We start from the raw sequence: 20,632 nt of genomic DNA on the forward strand, positions 1-20,632 counted from the left end.
GGACGTTTTAGCGTTAAACGTTCCCGCAATTGTTGCCTAATTCTTCCATCCTCAAATTGTTATAATCTCTCTTCAGTTTCTTCCTCCAAATCATCATAATTATCGAACTCATTTTGTTCCAACTTCTATTTCATTCTGAAAATCATCGTAATTGTTGAACTCATTTTCACTTTGCTCTTAATTTCGTCTGATGACTCTTGAGACTTCTGATGACCGACATCAAGATCCACAGGAACTTCTGGACTTTCCTTTTGCGTAATTTCAAAAATAACATCCCGTGATCTTATTAACTGAGGATTTTCTTCACAACAGATCCCATAACTATCGTCATGGTCACAGCGAATCAGAGTCCCTTTTACTGCTTTTTGATTCATTTTCACCCTTAATTGTTTTGGAACGTGAACATAACATTTAGAACCTTCTTTCGATACTATATTCCATATGGAGACGTTCCTAAAATGACTGGAAGGTGCCGTTCGACTCAGGATGTATGCTGCAGAGATTATCATTTCCGCCCAACAAGACTGAGGAATGTTTCCATGAGCATGCATCATAGCCCTGGCTGTTTCAGCAAGAATACGATCTTCTCTTTCACTGCATCCGTTTTTTGTAGAGTATATGGCATAATAAAACGTTGGATTATGTCCTCCTTCTGAAAAATCTCCCTTGTCTGTTTCTTGTTGAACTGTCCTCCACTATCACTTAAGAAAAATGGAAATTTGTGGTAAGAACCTATGGGACCAAACTGCTGAGGTCATCGGTCCTTAACCTTACACACTACTTAATCTTAACTTACGCTAAGAACAACACACACACCCATGCCCTAGACAGGACTCGAACCTCCGACGGGGGGGAGCCGCGCGGACCGTGACAAGGCGCCTAAGACCGGGCGGCTACCTCGCGTGGCTGTCGCTTAAGAGGTTTTTAATTGTATTCCCAGCGTTCTTTGTTTCAGTTACAAACTATCTTAGTTTATTAGGAACTTCTGATTTTTCCTTGACGAAGGTAACAGCTCGTAATTTACTGTAATCATCTTTGAATAACACAAAGTAGAGATACCCGGAATTGGACTTTCCAAAAGCGCCACTGACATTCGTGTGCATCAGCTCTCCCGCTTCAGAAGCTGTCTCACGGGTGTCAAATGGAAGCTGATGTGCTTTACCATAAACACAGCCTTCACAGAGCTGAGAGTCCAATCCCACGCTTATGCCTAAGATCTTGGAGATTAACAACTTGACATGTTGTTTATTTGATGTCCTTATCTTTCATGGTACAATTCTAGTAAACTTTCTTGACTGATTTCATTTGCTTCAGGAGGAATGCTTCTCAATTTAAACAATTCTCCATAACAATCACGGTAGCCATCTACTTTCGTTACTTCACCAATTTTCAAGTAACGCCTTTCTGTTGTGGATAAAAATGTATTTTTTGGGTTTTTCTCTTTGCTGTTAAGACTGAAAACAGATTCTTTTTAATTTTTCGTTCCTACCATGTATCACTCAAAGTGATTTTGTGCCACTATCTGTCCACTGCTGCTCTGCTGCCTCCAGTTCTACTGTGTCCTTGCCAACAACCTTAACAGCATCACCATCTGCTGAGTAACTGTATGCGTCGTAGAAAAAGGTTCAGATGTCTTGAAAAAATTGTCAGTATCGGTGATATGACTTGTTGCATCATTATTTACAAACCAGCTACTACTATCACAATCAGATGACATAACAACAGACGTTTCAGCGAAAAGAACCATGTTCATATTTGAAGTTTCAGCAGCTTCCGACACATCGTTTTTCCGAGGCTTTTGTGGTCGACCATCCACAGTACACTTTCCGCTTTTCTTGATCACGTGATTTGGCTTCTGACAGTAATGACGGACAACTTTTTTTCCACTGTGGTTGTAGATCGAAAACCCACGCACACAGACCGTTAGCTACACCGGGATTCGAACCACCGCCCACAACAAAAGCGAGATGTTCATTGTACCGTTGCTGGACAGCCACTCTGTTCATGCTAAGAATAAACTTGATGAGCCGGCCAGTGTGGCCGAGCGGTTCTAGGCGCTTCAGTCTGGAACCGCGCGACCGCTACGGTCGCAGGTTCGAATCTTGCCTCGGGCATGGATGTGTGTGATGTCCTTAGGTTAGTTAGGTTTAAGTAGTTCTAAGTTCTAGGAGACTGATGACCTCAGATGTTAAGCCCCATAGCGCTCAGAGCCATTTTTGAATAAACTTGATGTAATACTACGCCATGTATTCTTCCGCGTTTGATTGACTTTCATTGGCTTTCGTTCCACGTGGAGCAGAAGCCAACCCGTATCATAAGGATACGTTTTATGCTGTGTTACACGCACATAGACTGAGCGATGATGCGGGACAACAGCTTCACCCGCGCATTAAACTTGGACAGCACTGGCCAACCAGCGGTCCAACTAATGATGTGAGCTGTTGCAGATCAAACGTAAAACGAGACGAGCAAAGAAACAATATAGTTTCGAATGTCATTTCATTTTTAAAGTGAATGAAATAATATTCGGAGAAACGCCAGCACTACCGCGCGCTTCTTTTAGGTGACCAGACAGAAAGCATAAAATGCTCTCGTTCTCACCTGGCGTAGTATTCTGATTACAAACGAAAGTGATGAAAATTTCTTTTCTGAGTGAGCTGTGTGTGATGCAAAAGCATGGATTTCACCGTACGGTTGAATACTGAAGCCACTGAAGCCATTAATTACAGTCAGTCGTCTGATAATCACGTAGCTCCTTCCTTACCCGGAACAGAGAAATACATTTCAGTTCTGAAAGTGTCACCTGCTACGTTGACAACGAATCGATGAAAAACGGAATCCATGAGGCCAACCTGACGCCGCATTTTCTTCTCTTCTTTTATGACGAGCGTTCGGTAGTGAAACGGGGAAAGCTGTGTGCGTTAGTTGCAATACGTGTGGCAGCTTAACAGTCTTGTTACTTCTCGGGCCAAATCTCGCAACTTGGCTCCAGATCAGTTATGATGGGTACATTTTGCAATGGTACAGTAGCAAATGTAAAAGTGCAGCATTTGTATGATGTACTCGATGCTGAGAAAATGATTGTTTTTAATGTTTTTACGACACTTACGTACAACTGTGATATAAAACGATGGACATAGTCAATATAAAGAATATTTAGTTTTTCATTTTTGGCTTAAAAATGGAATCATTTTTTCTTAATTTAAGGAACTTTTATTAACAGTCTTTCATAAAATATCGATAATTAATAATCTATATTTGAAATGAAACATGAATTTCGCTTGCAGTATGTAATTAGAAACAAGAAGACGTGCATTATTCATAAAAAATATGACGAATTTTACAATTACGAGATGTAGGCATTTCAAACGCCAATTTCAACCAACGAATCGCGGATTGTAGTTAATTATCAATCTATTGCGCAACCGATTCCTCTATACGTTCAGTGCGTGTTTGTGTCTCAACTTTATGTAATAAAATTCCTCGGAAGACTTCAAAGCCGATTATCTCTGTAAATTTATGAAAAACATTAAGAACAATCTATTTCTCGGCATTTTAACCGTGTTCCATGTGCGTGTTACACTACGCAAGAGGAAGCAGGCTAAGCCATTTTCATACTGCGCATTACCAACGCGACAATCAGAGCACAAGAGTGCAGAGGCTGTAACTGTACACGATTTTTGAAATGAAAACTACATAGCTAAAGCGTCATTAAGAATAACGTTGATGGCGTTAATACATCTGGATATCTTAGTTACATTTAAATAACTTAGTAATAATATATCTAATACATAAGTAGGACCTACTTCCAAGAGCGTAACAACAGCAGTGTACGCCTTCTGACGAATCATCGCGTTTGTCTTTGTTTATATCAGGTTGATTCTTATGATGAACGGAGTACACACTGTGTTGTCATTTTAGGAAAGATTTTAGCAATGTCTGAAGCCGTAATGACACGAACACTAATCAAGAAAGTTGTATGGTATGGTATGGTATGTATGTATTCTGTATATACTCGTGAACATTGTTACAATATCATGTGCAGTTCTGTAAGCTATATATCTTTATATACATAATTCTACTGCACATGTGTAAGTCACTGAACTCCTAAACGGCTGGACCGATTTGAATGATTTTTTTTGTATGTGTTTGGGTGGCGCTCTGGATGGTTTAGATTCACAAATCAGCCCGGCAGAAGGCGCTGCAGTCGGTACCTAGGTTATTTATCCATACTGCAACTAAGCGGCTGGATCGACTTGAATGAATTTTTGTGTATGCATTCAAAGTGGGGGTCCGGAAAATTTACATTCTTAAATCAGCACCGTAGGTGGCGTTGCTTTTTTGTGTGTAATATTGAGCGTATTATATTCATATATAAGTTACGTGTATAGGATTTCGTTTATTTTTCGACGTTTTAATTTGAGCGTATTATATTAAGTGTATTTCGTTATTTTGACATTTTAATTTTTTTGTACGGTGTCTGTTGATATTTCAGGTGTCGCATTTCAGTGAATATTAAGTGTATTATATTCACATATAAGTTACGTACATAAAACAATGTCACGTCTTCGTGGACGAGGAGGAGATGTTGGTCCACGGACTCGGAATTCACAATTAGTCCAGAACAGTCTGTTAAATAGATCGGCAGAAGATCAACTGATGAACAATGAAAATGAAAGAAACCAGGCTGCAATCAGACGTGCTAATGGAAGTCAAGAGCAACGCAACGAACGCCTTCGAGCTAATGCATTGAGACAAAAGACCGGCCCGTCAACGAGTCATCGACACATTCAGAACACGTGAACAACAGCGTTTGCAAGTGTATCGCGCATTGACACGTGCATCACTTCTTCGCCTTGCGTTTAAATATGAGTCGGACGTAGACTATTCGTCACATTCACAAATTGTAATCTGTGCTATGAACAAACAATGCCAACACTGTCATGCACTCAAATACAAAGGTGAATCGGCCGGTTTCTGCTGCGCGGCTGAAAAAGTTGTATTACCACCATTGAATTCGCCGCCAGAACCATTGAAACACTATTGGCTGGAGCTATATCTCGATCGAAATTGTTTCTGTGTAAAATTTGCAAATTCAATTCGTGCTTTCAAATGACATCATTTGGAGCAACAAAAATGGTTCAGAATGAGGATGATCGCAATTTTCAATCAACGTTTAAAATTCAGGGCCAAGTGTATCATCAAATTGGTTCTTTAATGCCGATGCCTGATACCGCTTCAAAATTTCTGCAAATCTACTTCATGGGTGATGAAGAGCAGCAAATACTTCCAGTACAACCATATCGAGCAGATGGAGGAGCGAGAAACTGTGGGTATTTTAGAACCGTTTTTACAGAATCAAAACCAGTCGGTCCAGTTGTTCAATACCGTTTCAAACAGGCTGCAAAACGACAACTATACGATCGTCATCAAAGCAGACGAAGTACCATCTGGGCAGCACGCGTGCCGATATAATGCGCCGACCATTAATGAAGTTGCAGTTGTTATGGTTGGCGACGCATTTTAACGTCGAAATATACGAATCCAACGCAGAGATAACACAGTGCACACGATTGAAACAGTCATTGCTCTTACGATGCTTTGCAATATCCATTGATATTTTGGGAAGGAGAAGATAGATATCATTTAAATATCAAACAAAGAAATCCAGCAACAGGTACAATCTACACATATTATTTTTATGCACGATAAATTTCTTTTCGTCTTAATTATATTTTTACTTTGCAGGTGCAGAAACCAGCAAGAAAGTGAGCGCGATGAACTTCTACGCATATCGGTTGATGATTCGTGCCAATGAAGACAGTAATATTCTCCGATGCCGCCAGCTGCTTCATCAACATATCGTTGATATGTATGCGAAAATTGAAAGCGAGCGATTACGATACATCAAGTATAATCAAGCGAAACTTCGAGCTGAGGAATACATTCATTTGCGTGATGCTATTGTTATTAACGTAGATGGAATAACTAATATCAACGACATCGATACTTCATATGTTCTTCCATCATCGATATATTGGTAGCCCACGTCGTATGCAAGAATATATTCAAGACACCATGGCTTCTCCATGGAGAAGAAATAAAAACTTTGAGGTTCGCCGATGACATTGTAATTCTGTGAGAGACAGCGAAGGACTTGGAAGAGCAGTTGAATGGAATGGACAGTGTCTTGAAAGGAGGATATAAGATGAACATCAACAAAAGCAAAACGAGGATAATGGAATGTAGTCGAATTAAGTCGGGTGATGCTGAGGGAATTAGATTAGGAAATGAGACACTTAAAGTAGTAAAGGAGTTTTGCTATTTGGGGAGCAAAATAACTGAAGATGGTCGAAGTAGAGAGGATATAAAATGTAGACTGGCAATGGCAAGGAAAGCTTTTCTGAAGAAGAAAAATTTGTTAACATCGAGTATAGATTTAAGTGTCAGGAAGTCATTTCTGAAAGTATTTGTATGGAGTGTAGCCATGTATGGAAGTGAAACATGGACGATAAATAGTTTAGACAAGAAGAGAATAGGAGCATTCGATATGTGGTGCTACAGAAGAATGCTGAAGATTTGATGGGTAGATCACATAACTAATGAGGAAGTATTGAACAGGATTGGGGAGAAGAGAAGTTTGTGGCACAACTTGACCAGAAGACGGGATCGGTTGGTAGAACATGTTCTGAGGCATCAAGGGATCACCAATTTAGTATTGGAGGGCAGCGTGGAGGGTAAAAATCGTAGAGGGAGACCAAGAGATGAATACATTAAGCAGATTCAGAAGGATGTAGATTGCAGTAGGTACTGGGAGATGAAGAAGCTTGCACAGGATAGAGTAGCATGGAGAGCTGCATCAAACCAGTCTCAGGACTGAAGACCACAACAAGAACAAACCATGGCTTGTGCACGCGTACGGACGACCAGATTTGTTCATTACGTTTACGTGTAATCCAAAATGGGATGAAATTAAAATTGCGTTATTGCCAAGTCAAACTGCAACAGATTGGCACGATATCACTGCACTCTTCAAACAAAAGTTAAAATTGTTGATGAACTTGATTATACATTCCTCTGTATTTGGCAGAACACGTTACTGGCTGCATTCTGTTGAATGGCAAAAACGAGGTTTGCCACATGCGCATATTTTGATTTGGTTGGTCGACAAAATACAGTCTGAAGATACTGATAAAATTATCTCAGCATAAATTCCGGATCGGAATATCGATCAAGAATTGTATGAGATTGTTACCACTAACATGATCCATGGTCCATGCGGTACTGTAAACATGACGGTGCCGTACATGGACAATGGAAAATGTACGAAACGTTTTCCAAAAAATTGTATAAATGTTACAATCACTAATATCGATGGTTGTCCATTGTATCGTCGCAGAGACACTGACCATGGTGGTCAATCAGATCAATTGCGCATGTCAAACGGTACAACAGTTGACAATGACAATCACTGTGTGATTCCGTTTCACCATTGCTGTGTAAAATCTACAAAGCACACATAAACATTGAGCTCTGCAGTTCGGTGAAATCTATAGGGCAGTGATATGGCTGTATTTGCTGTTCACATTGTTAACGAAAACGATGAAATAACACAGTTTCAAATGGGCCGAAACATCAGCAGCAATGAAGCAGTATGGCGTATTTTGGGTTTTCCGATACACAAAAGAGACCCTGCTGTTATACATTTGGGCGTGCACCTTGAAAATGGACAGCTTTTTTATTTCACGGAAGGGACTGCTCTACAATGTGCATCAATTGCCACAAAAACCACATTAACTGAGTTTTTCGAACTGTGCAGCCGACCAGATATTCCCGGTCAATTCGCAAAGACATTAATGTATACTGATGTGCCACGTTTTTTCACATGGAACAAACAGTCAAAAAAGTGGGAACCACGAAAGCGAGGTGTTCCGGTTGAAGGATACAACGGCATATTTATGGGAAATACATTAGGCCGATTATACACAGTCCACCCAAAGCAAAGCAACGCGAATGTTTCTTCTTGCGTTTATTGTCGGTTAATGTTCCTGGACAGACGTCCTTCCAATACTTGCGAACAGTCAATGGCATTTTGTACGACACATATCATGATGCGTATCGCGAATTACATTTGGTGGAAGATGACAACCACTGGGATATTACACTTGCAGATGCAGCATTGATGTTCCTCTCCTCATCAAATTCGCCAATTATTCGCCATATTATTGACGACATGTTTTCCAGCTCAAGTTTCTGTCTTCTGGGACGACATTCGGCATCGCATTCGGATCGCTGATCAAGATCCCAATATCGATTTTTCGCGGGAAATATATACCGAGGCGCTAATAAAGATTGAAGTTATTTGCATTCTGCTTTCCAATATGTCACTCATTCATTTTGGTATGCTCTCACCTAACAGCCCAGCAACAGACATCATTACAGCGAGATTCAGCGCGAACAACAGTTCAGTCTCTTTAACTACTTTCGTTGAAAATATTGAGCAACTACTCACTGATGAACAAAAGAATGTATACGATCGAATTAATTTGTCAATTGCAGCAGAACACGGTGGACTCATGTTTTTCTGACGCACCAGGTGGCACTGGAAAAACGTTTCTCATCTCACTAATACTTGCGGCCATTCGATCACAAAATCATACTGCGTTAGCAATTGCTTCATCAGGTATTGCAGCCACTTCGCTTGATGGCAGACGGACTACACATTCAGCACGCAAGTTGCCGCTGAACATTCACACAAATCCAGATGTAGTGTGCAACATAAAAAAGCATTCCGGTATGGCTAAAGTTTTGCAAAAATGCAAAATTTTATATCTGGGAGGAATGCACTATGACCCACAAGTATTCACTTGAAGCTCTCGATAGAATGATGAAAGATCTAAATAATAACACCAGGCTTTTCGGTGGTGCCTTACTGGTGCTGTCCGGTGAGTTTAGACATTGCCTGTCATTCCATGCGCTACAAATGCGGATGAAATTAACGCACGTATAAAACTTATTTATGGCGAAATGTCAGTACTTTACGTCTTAACACAAATATACGTGTTCAACTGCAAAACGATCCATTGGCACTATCATTCTCCGAGAAATTGCTTAACATTGGAAATGAAATATCATTGCATGGAGACACACAATGCATCAAATTGCTAGACAATTTCTACAACATGGCAAATACAATCATGCTTGGCTTCGTGAACGAGCTATTTTAACCACAAAAAATATCGATGTTGACGCTATTAACTTCAAAATACAACAGTCATTGCCCAGCAACGAGATATTGTTCAAATCGATCGACACTGTTACCGATCATGACGAAGCAGTCAACTATCCTGTTGAACTTTTGACTTCGCTGGATTTACCAGGGATGCCACCACATAACTCGCAACTAAAAATTGGCTCACCTATCATTTTGCTTCGGGATTTAAATGCACCTAAGCTATGCAACGGTACAAGATTAGTCATAAAAAATCATGGGCAATGTTCTTGAAGCTACAATTTTGAACGGCAAATTTGAAGGTGAAGTTGTTCGCCTGCCACGAATCCCAATGACCCCTTCAGATTCAGCCATCCTATTCAGACGTCTGCAATTTCCAGTTTGCTTGGCATTTGCCATGACTATTAATACGTTACAAGGTCAAATAATGCCGATTTGTAGGTTGGATCTAGAAAATTCGGTCTTTTCACATGGCCAATTATATGTGGCGTGTTCCCGCGTTGGAAAATCGTCAAGTTTATTCATTTATTCTCCTCAGGAATTGACTAAAAATATTGTTGATCAACTCGTATTAAGATAAAATTAAACAAACATTATTGATTATAAAGAACTGTTTTTAGAAAAATTTTCGTTATTTCAAAATAAATAACAATGAAATTATTATATTATTTGTCTATCATTTCATACTTTGTTTAATATCCTAATCGCTTGAAATATCATGCAGGACAACATCTGTCGGGTCCGCTAGTATATATATATATATATATATATATATATATATATATATATATATATATTATCAAAAGAGTTTTGCATCACGCCGGTTCCTAGAACTCCTGAAAATAGACGTTGACTGTGGATGTTTTATCACAGACACAGTCCCTTTGACTGTTCACAGATGTCACTAAACCCGCCCAAAGATGTAAACAAGCGTGCATTAGAAGCGCCTATTAGAACGTGAAGTTCCGACAGCCGATCGTTACAGTCATTCAACCAGAAAGGAGATTCTTGTTGTTTGTAGTTCACATAATTCAAATGGCTCTGAGCACTATGGGACTTAACATCTGAGGTCATCAGTCCCCTAGAACTTAAAACTGCTTAAACCTAACTAACCTATGGACATCACACACACCCATGCCCGAGGCAGGATTTGAACCTGGGACCGTAACGGTCGCGCGGTTCCGGACTGAAGCGCCTAGAACCGCTCGGCCACAACGGCCGAAGTTTGTATTTCAGCCATGCCTAGACGGTCAGTAACGCGGTTCGATCGCGTCCGCATTGTTACTTTGTGCCAGGAAGGGCTCTCAAGAAAGGAAGTGTCCAGGCGTCTCGGAGTGAACCAAAGCGATGTTGTTCGGACATGAAGGAGATACAGCGCGGACTTTCAAATATCTAAGCATCCTCCGACTCTGCGTTGCAATATTAAAAGTTTTGCTGGTTTCGTTATCTAGGGGCTGGGATACGTAGTTGCCGAATTACAAGCCAAATACTGCTGAGTCTACAGTATACAATGTGAATAGATACATGATTCGAATGGTCGAAGGTTCCTATCAGTCAGCAATTGCGAAGTTTATAAATGAAAGATTGCAATTAAATAACATCTGCAGGTACTATCTTAACGACTTTAAATGATGAGTACGACAGTAGAAGTGCTTTTGAGAATGTGGTATATTTCTTCAAAACACTTATTGGTGTCGATGGTCGAGAAATTAAATAAAATATAAGTTGAATAACAGGGAAACAATAGATTACTACTTCACGTAGTTAGCTACGAACAACAACAGAACTCGCAAGATATTTACTTCTAAACGCACACTACGTCTTCACTGTAGAAGCCACGGAAATGTCACAAGTGCACAAGTCGGCACTCCGACGTACGAGTATTTCTATCTGCCGCGACCACGCGCAAAGCGCTCCACTCTCCAAGTCTTTCCGCCAACTGTGCGTCTGTCGCGCTGTACTGTCCACGTCCATCACTCACTCCCGTGTCCTGTGCCGTGCTCTCCAGCACTGCCGCACTCGCTTCCATCCAGTCTCAACATTCACGAGCGCTGTGATTGGCTAGAGCGCTCGCGCCATGTCTTCATGCCAACTCACCCACACATACATAATTTGCATTTAAATAACTTGAAATTATATAAATATTCCTACGACTGGCCCATAAACACGCTCCAAGACACATTATTAGATATATAAACAAATTAAATGAAAATATATCAAAGGAATAGAACAAAAGGTAGGCCAGTAGCCTAATGTCTCTGTCTTTCTATAACACAGTAAATATTTAACAAATTTCTTCATGAATAGTATATATCGGATATAAACAAAGACATAGATAAATAAAAATATTTATAAGCATACTGCTACCGCTTTTTCGTGTAGCTGTGGAGTACTTAAAGGCCTGACGCCATCAATAGTAATCGGCCACTTTGACCTCCAATAACTCATGTACTATTCAAGTTACATTCCTGTAATTTATACCAATTCAGGTTTACACCGGCAGCTTTCTAGACACGTAGATCGACGAAATCGGAAGAACCGTTTTCATTTTGTAATTTCGTTGCTGGGTGTTACTTGTATAAACTTTAAACTAATAAAGATATTGAAAATCTGTTTACACCATCAGAATCGTCGTGCAAATAATAGTAATGTGCATGTTTCTTTTTGAGGTATCATGATTCATCTGGCTACTGTTAATTTCTATACGAACTGTGAAATGTCTGATATGATGGTTTCACAAAGTCCGCCATCTTTGGCACTCTCGGCATACAAGTCTATTTCATTGACACAGCGTCACCCTGGAATTCCCAGCTACGTGGCTGGCTACCCCTGGGGCTACCCCTCTTGTCCGGCTAACGTTCGCCACCACGTGTTTGCTGCCGGGTCCTGCCTGAACGAGCGGCCCGTGCGGCCAGGCCAACTTAGAATATTTTCAGGGCGCCACAATTCGCCCGTTACCTCACAACAGGCAGACAGGAACTGTCGATGACATGCCTCGCTCAGGCCGCCCAAGGGCTACTACTGTACTTACGGATAATGGCTCGGAGGAACCCTGACAGCAACGGAATCTTGTTTGAATAATGCTTTTCGCGCAGCCACAGGGCGTCGTGTTACGACTCAAACTGTGGACAACAGGCTGCATATTGCGCAACTTCACTCCCAACGTTCATGGCAAGGTCGATCCTTGCAACCACAAAACCATCCATTGCGGAACAGATGGGCTCAACAACGTACCGAATGGATTGCTCAGGATTGGCATCACATTCTCTTCACCGATGAATGTCGCATACGCCTTCAAGTAGACAATCATCTGAGAAGTGTTTGGAGGCAACCTGGTCAGGCTGAACGCCTTAGTCACAGTGTCCAGCGATTGCAGCAATGTGGAGGTTCCCTGCTGTTTTGGGGTGTCATTATATGGGGCCGACGTACGCCGCTGGTGGTCATGGAAGGCGCCGTAACGGCTGTACGATACGTGAATGCCATCCTCTGGCCGATAGTGCAAGCATATCGGCAGCCTATTGGCGAGGCATTACTTCCTTCAAGATAACGACATCGCTCGACTAGAGTGGCCAGCATATTTTCCAAACATGAACGTTATTGGACATACCTGGAACAGATTGAAAAGGGCTGTTTACGGACGACGTGACCCACCAACCACTCTGAGGGATCTACGCGGAATCGTCTTGGAGGAGTGGGGCAATCTGGACCAATAGTGCCTTGATGAACTCGTGGATAGTACACCGCGACGAATACAGGCATGCATCAATGCAAGAGGAGGTGCTACTGGGTATTGAAGATACCGGCGTGTACAGAAATCTGGACCACCACCTCTGAATGTCTTGCTGTATGGTCGTACAACAAGCAATGTGTAGTTTTCATGAGCAATAGAAAGGGAGACAATGATGTTTATGTTGATCTATATTCCAATTTTCTGTACAGGTTTCAAAGAAATTATGGTCGCTCTACCACCCTCCCTCTCACCTGCGTCCGGAGCCGCGCGACTGCTACGGTCGCAGGTTCGAATCCTGCCTCGGGCATGGATGTGTGTGATGTCCTTAGGTTGGTTAGGTTTAAGTAGTTCTAAGTTCTAGGGGACTGATGACCACAGCAGTTAAGTCCCATAGTGCTCAGAGCCACCTCACCTGCAGGTAATTGATAAACAATTCCAGGAGCAAACTTCAGTTGGCGGTTAGATTGACTCAAAAATAAGGGTTGAAGGAAAACCGATGGCCAGCTTGCTATCTAGGCACACCTTCATAAAATATTCCGGTTCACGAACTTGTATTGCGTAACATTGCTTTGTGTGCTGCAATCGCATGTGAGGCTGTAAGTTTTCTAGTCGCCTAGGCCAGTTACAAGGTGATTAGTTAACTTTTTTTTCAAATTCAAAAAATAAATTGGGAAAAAATACCAAGCGAACTTAGTCCTTTTCAGCCAATAAATAAATAGTTCAACGAGCAGGAATAGAGCAATGGGCGAGACCTCCACGGCAGCGACGCACATGAAGAGGTTAAGATGTGTTTACATTACGCAGTCAAGCAGATTGCGGAAAGCCGGCGAGGTGCTGACCGAGTGGCTCAGGGCCGGCAGATAAAGGCAGCGGCCGGCAGCGCCTGAATATGAATCACCACAATAGCAGCGTCACCGTGACTTGCTGCTTCCATCTCACTTAACTCCCACTGCTGTGGCGGTTATGCAATCTCAGAGTGTCTCTGGTGACCTCGCTTGTCCCCCACCGCGCCGCGTCTCCTCTGCTTTCATGCGTCTGGCTGTTGTGCCCCGTCTGCACCGCTTCTTCTTACGAGTTGGGGATCCCGACTGCAACATCTGAGTAGATCTGCCAGTCTATTACGCTTAAGGAGGAAAATATTGGTAGTTACTGCTCTTACACCTCTAGTCATTGTACAACAGCCAGAATAACTAATTCACATGCGGCGTTAGAAAATAATATCAAAACAGTATTTCCTTGACCTTACGTATACAGATAGCTATTTACTTAACTGCCTATTTAAACTATAAATAAAATCAGAACATAATCATTCACTATATTTAAAGTTCTTTTTACCGTTATCACAGACTCTGCTCCATCATGTGATGGCAGTTCTAATGTTTAGCTTAAGGTGGATTACTCCTCGGAAACAAAAATACAGAAATGTTTGCATGTGGTCTTCTTTGTTTCTACATCTACACCAACATCCATACTCCGCAAGCCACCTGACGGTGTGTGGAGGAGGGTATCTTGAGCACCTCTATCGGTTCTCCCTTCTATTCCAGTCTCTTATTGTTGGTGGAAAGAAAGATTGGCGGTATGCCTCTGTGTGGGCTCTAATCTCTCTGATTTTATCCTCATGGTCTCTTCTCGAGACATACGTAGGAGGGAGCAGTATACTTCAACAAAAGCCCGTACCGAGCTACTGAGCGTCTCTCCTGCAGAGTCTTCCACTGGAGTTTATCATCTCCGTAACGCTTTCGCGATTACTAAATGATCCTGTAACGAAGAGCGGTGCTCTCCGTTGGCCCTTCTCTATCTCTTCTATCAACCCTATCTGGTACGGATCCCACACTGCTGAGCAATATTCAAGCAGTGGGCGAACAAGTGTACGGTAACCTACTTCCTTTGTTTTCGGATTGCATTTCCTTAGGATTCTTCCAATGAATTTCAGTCTGGCATCTGCTTTACCGACGATCAACTTTATATGATCATTCCATTTTAAATCACTCCTAATGCCCATTCGGGAGGACGACGGTTCAATCCCGTCTCCGGCCATCCTGATTTAGGTTTTCCGTGATTTCCCTAAATCGCTTCAGGCAAATGCCGGGATGGTTCCTTTGAAAGGGCACGGCCGATTTCCTTCCCCATCCTTCCCTCATCCGAGCTTGCGCTCCGTCTCTAATGACCTCGTTGTCGACGGGACGTTACACACTAACATCCTCCTCCTCCCAACTCCTAATGCCCACTCCCAGATAATTTATGGAATTAACTGTTTCCAGTTGCTGACCTGCTACATTGTACCTACAAGATAAGGGATCTTTCTTTCTATGTATTCGCAGCACATTACACTTGTCTACATTGAGATTCAATTGCCATTCCCTGCACCATGCGTCAATTCCTTGCAGATCCTCCTGCATTTCAGTACAATTTTCCATTGTTACTACCTCTCGATGTACTACAGCATCATCCGCGAAAAGCCTCAGTGAACTTCCGATGTTATCCACAAGGTCATTTATGCATATTGTGAATAGCAACGGTCCTACGACACTCACCTGCGGCACACCTGAAATCACACTTACTTCGGAAGACTTCTCTCCATTGAGAATGACATGCTGCGTTCTGTTATCTAGCAACTCTTCAATCCAATCACACAATTGGTCTGTTAGTCCATATGCTCTTACTTTGTTCATTAAACGACTTTGGGGAACTGAAACCCATGCTGATTCCTACAGAGTAGATTTCTAGTCTCCAGAAAAGTCATTATACTCAAACATAATAAGCGTTTCAAAATTCTACAACTGATCGACGGCCTCTTTTTTCCACAGTCACTGTTATACAAGTTATGTTGGTTAATACCGTGTTTTGCGATGGTAATAAAGACTAATTAACATCAAACGTGTTTCGTTTTATTCTGAAGCATCTTCTGTAGTCACTGCAACATTAAATTTTTTCTTATGGTTTTGATTTGAGGATCATGATCAGTTGTTACGTTTTAACTTCATACCGTTTACAGTAGTACTTATCATCATAGCTCATGGTTTTTTCTTCTATCATTCTTCGCTTTCTTCTACACATATGATATAGATAGAAATGTTCAGAATGTTTTGAGTTTGTCACTTTTGTTTTTGATGTACCAGTAAGAAGAAAATACATTTCGACATATCTGCAGTCTTGAGCAGCTACGTTTTGCGCTTTAGCCGAGGGCTCTGCAACTGAGCTTCATACATTCTCTGTTTACAAACTTTAACAAAGGTGTTGGAAGTATTTAGCGTCTCCTAGATGCTACATGTTTTACCTGTTTATGATATTTTTTGCATTTTCTTTTCTTTCTCATTTTTTTTATTTCACATATCTATGTGGTTTATCACCAAAATCTTTTTGCAGCCAAAGTCATAAACTTAAGAATTCTAGATACTTCGACATAATTGGTTTCCCAGGTGCAATAAATCTGAATTAAATACTGCAACTTCCACCTGGATATAGAGCAAATCCACTGAAATACGTTATAAATAATAAAAGAAACACTAGCAGTAGATACTGGTTATGTTGTACAATAAATTGCCTGAAGTTAACTACAACGAATTTATTCATAAAGGCATTTAAAGCACAGTTCATAAATAACACGAACTGTATAGTAAAGTATTATGTAGTAAGACAAAGCGTGGGCTGGTAAAAGTAGTGCAATTAAAAATAAAATGCCTCCGTCATTCTACAGTATACTTTATATATTATAATGCATGTTACTGGTAAACACTATTCCCAATATCTGTGATGGATAATACTGACTTTCTTTCAAAAGTCTGTCATCTTCGTTACGAACGGATGCAGACAATTTTTCACACAACTATGTGGGAACGGTGGGAAACCATGAAGAGTGGAGGGCTAGCGCAGCAGTATCGATCTCATGGTGATGACGGCTGTCAGTTTGTGTGTGTGTGTGTGTGTGTGTGTGTGTGTGTGTGTGTGTGCATTCGACGAATTTGTCTAACATTTTGGGATTATTGGCTGCCTTGTGACAAGTATGTGTAAATAAAACAGCATTTTGCTCATTTCATAAACCCCTGTGATACTAGATCAGTGGGTAATTATATGCAAGGATACATAAACTTATCACATGTTGTTTACGTTCCCCTTTGTGCGTACAAGCTGAGATGAATAATATCATTGTACTGTGGATTAATTAGTAACTCAGTAACTAACAAAGAGATGACAATTGTAGAGAAGGGAAAAATGAGAATCGAAATAATAATATTATCATTTTTATTATCGCTTATGTCCGAAGCATTGTGTAAATTTAAAACATAAATGTATTATGAATTAAAAAGGAACAAAACGTTAAAATCTCAATACATTTTAACCCAGACAAGACCATTCTCTGCACTCTACAGGTATAAGTAACACTGAGAAAAACTGAACAGGCATGGAGGACCTGAATGTATGGTTGTATATCTAGGTACACATTGTACGACAACGAGGAAAAAACCCAATGGTAAGTTCTTCCGATGGTGGAGGCCAATGATGGTCCACGGATTTTAATCTCTGTTCCATTCAAAAGGTGAACAGATCAACATGTGACTTTTAAAACACTGTTCCTGCAGTTAGGTCGCTGAGGAGATGCAAAAGAACTTCATTGAGTACATAAAAGCTAGTATCAGTAGCAGAGGCCCAGCAAGAATTCAAAACGAAGTTCGACAGCACAGCTGAAGAATGTAAAGGGTGAGGACTGATTGTCTACAACAAGCAGGTACCATACAATGTGAGTCACATGACATAGGCTGTGGCTCCTCTCTTAACACGAAGAAACAACTTGTCGACCTTGTGTTTGCGTCCTTTCAACTTGTTCGTCTTCCACTTGCCCCCTTGCCTCATTTTAACCTGTCTCTCTTCTCCTGTCTCCTCACACCCTGCCCCTCACACATTTGTCTTCCCACAACATGCCCCTCTTTCACCTACCTTCTAATAGCATGCCTCTCTTCCATTTGCCTCTTCAGAATTTGTCCCTCTTCCACCTACCACACCTCAGTCTCTCCCTTTGGCACCTGCCTCCTCTCAGCATGTTCCTCTTCCACCTGAGTCCTCAAAACCTGTCCCTCTTTCAACTTACTCCTCTCAACCTATTCCTCATCCACCTGTCACCTCACATTCTGTCCCATCTACCTCCCCACAACCTATATCTCTTCCACCTTACTTCTCTCAACCTGTCTCTCAACCTGCATCACACAACCTGTCCATTTGCCTCCTCACAATATGTTCCACCCTCCTGCCTTGTTTATCCTTCCACCCTCCTGCCTTGTTTATCCTGTCTGCCTGTCTTACAGCTGTGTTCTCGCAACCTGTCCCTCTTCCACCTACCTCCACACAATCTGCCTCTCATCTACCTGCCTCCTCACAATGTTTCCTTCTACTACCTGCCTCCTCACAATGTGTCCCTCTACACCTTCCCCTCCATCTACCTCCTCTTCCCTCTCTCTCTGCCCATCTCCTGCTTCCCCACTACCACTTGTCTTTCCATCTCCTCCTCCTCCCTCCGTCTGTCCATCTTCCCCTTCTCTCTGATCACTTCCTTCTCCTCTGTCCACCTCGTCCCCCATTCTCCATCTACCTTTTTGTGCCCCCTCTCTCTATTCATCATCTGTTCCATCCTCTCACTGTCCACCTCCTCTCTCTCTCTCTCTGTCCATCTCCTAAGTCAGCCCATTTTCACTCCATTCCCACCCCAACTAGAGATTGGTTACTTCTTTCCAGATAATAAGTAGTATGTACGAGTATAACAAGTTTGGTTGAAATCGGTCCAGTGCTTTACAGGGTGATGTGGAACATACATACACACATACATACATCCATTATATATGTGTGTATGCTTTTTTAAAAGAGGAAATGACGTGAGTATGGGAGATGACAGAGGAACTACTTGGTGCCATACGTTGCTCATTAATAAAGGAAATAAATTTCCGCCGTCATTATGAATAAAGCCGTTTACATCGCTTAATATATGTTTTCATCTATACAGTTGTTTCGGCTTCAGTCATCATCAGATCAAAACTTAGAACTTGCAAAAAAAGTTCAGTGCCTAAGAGGGCATTAACTGTCCCAGTCCCGACTAGGCATAGATTTTACTGTTACTGACTCTGAATCTTGTTTTAAAAGTTTTAAGTTTTCATCTGATGATGGCATTAACCTCAAAGATGTTACAAATAAAGACATATATTAGTTAATGTAGACTTATGCATAAAACACATAGTTTGAATTGTGTCAGGGAGGTTTACGCAATGACGGCTGCTTGACACAGGAAGGGCCGTAAGGTCTAAACTCGGTGGAGAAGATAAGGGTGACGTCAGTCACAGGTCTTACCATGAAACTTAACATAGAAAACTCTTCTGCCGTTCCTGTGGAAGGAGTCAGTCTGCGAGACCTGTTGTTTTGGAAACCTGGGATGAGCCAGTGCAGTGCAACAAAGCAGACGTGTCGTGCGGTCGCCTCAGTGATGGATGGACCTCTGCTTCCGACGACGAATGCGCCACTCACGTCTCTGTCGCGACAGAAAACCGCGCTTAAGTACGCAAATAAATTCTCAGTGCGTAACAAAGCCCTGCTGCAACTGTTCCTCTGATTCTCCCATGCTCAACGGAATTCTGCACGTTCTTATCGTAGTCTGTGCACTGAAAGTCATTAAAACACGTGTCATTTTTACTAGGATTTCTTTGTTCATAATTTTTCGTTGTACGTCTTCCTTGACTTGACTTAATCTCTTTGGCCACTTAAACCCACCATCCATTGCTGCCTCTGGCCATTTCCTTTTAGTCCGACCAAGTCTTGATAACTCCTCTTTTTCTCTTTCCCAAGACCTCCTACTTGTATCTCTCGCCTGCCTTTCGTCTTTGTTCTTCGGGGATTCCACTCTAACGCCTTTCTTTCGACTGCCCCGTCTGGCTTGTTCAATGTGTGCTCTAACCATCACCCCTCTCTTACACCTATCTGGTCTTCTATAGGTATCTGTGTTGTTTTATTCCCGGGTTCTGGCTTTTTCAGTGTGTGCCCCAATTACGAGTAATTTCACTCGCTACAAACTTCACTGCCGGCCGGTGTGGCCGAGCGGTTCTAGGCGCTTCAGTCTCGAACCGCGCGACCACTACGGTCGCAGGTTCGAATCCTGCTTCGGGCATGGATGTGTGTGATGTCTTTCGGTTAGTTAGGTTTAAGTAGTCCTAAGTCTAGGGACCGATGTCCTCAGCAGTTTGGTCCCTTAGGAATTCACAAACATTTCAACATTTCAAACTTCGCTTAAGTACAACTAATAGAGCAACAAGTTTACTGTTACCAGTCACCGTTTTATTTATCTCCACGACGCGTTTCAAAGGTTTAAACCTCTCTCATCAGGTGGATCTACATTAGATAGTATGACATTTATGTGTGTGTTGTGTTACGATTTTTTTGAGGAACTTGTGCCATTGTCTCCAGTGGTCACAGGTTCATTTCGCTGTCATGACACATCACTCCTGTGACCACTGGAGACAGTGCCACAGTTTCTTCCAAAAAATCGTTTAACAATACGCACACAAATGTCATACTAACTAATGTAAATCCATCTGATGATGGAGGTTTAAACCTTTGAAACGCGTCGTGGAGATAAATAAAACGATGACTGGTAACAGTAAACTTGTTGTTTCATTTAATGTATATAACGGTCA

This window comes from Schistocerca americana, chromosome 8 (assembly GCF_021461395.2).
Source record: "Schistocerca americana isolate TAMUIC-IGC-003095 chromosome 8, iqSchAmer2.1, whole genome shotgun sequence".
Taxonomy (NCBI): Eukaryota; Metazoa; Arthropoda; class Insecta; order Orthoptera; family Acrididae; genus Schistocerca; species Schistocerca americana.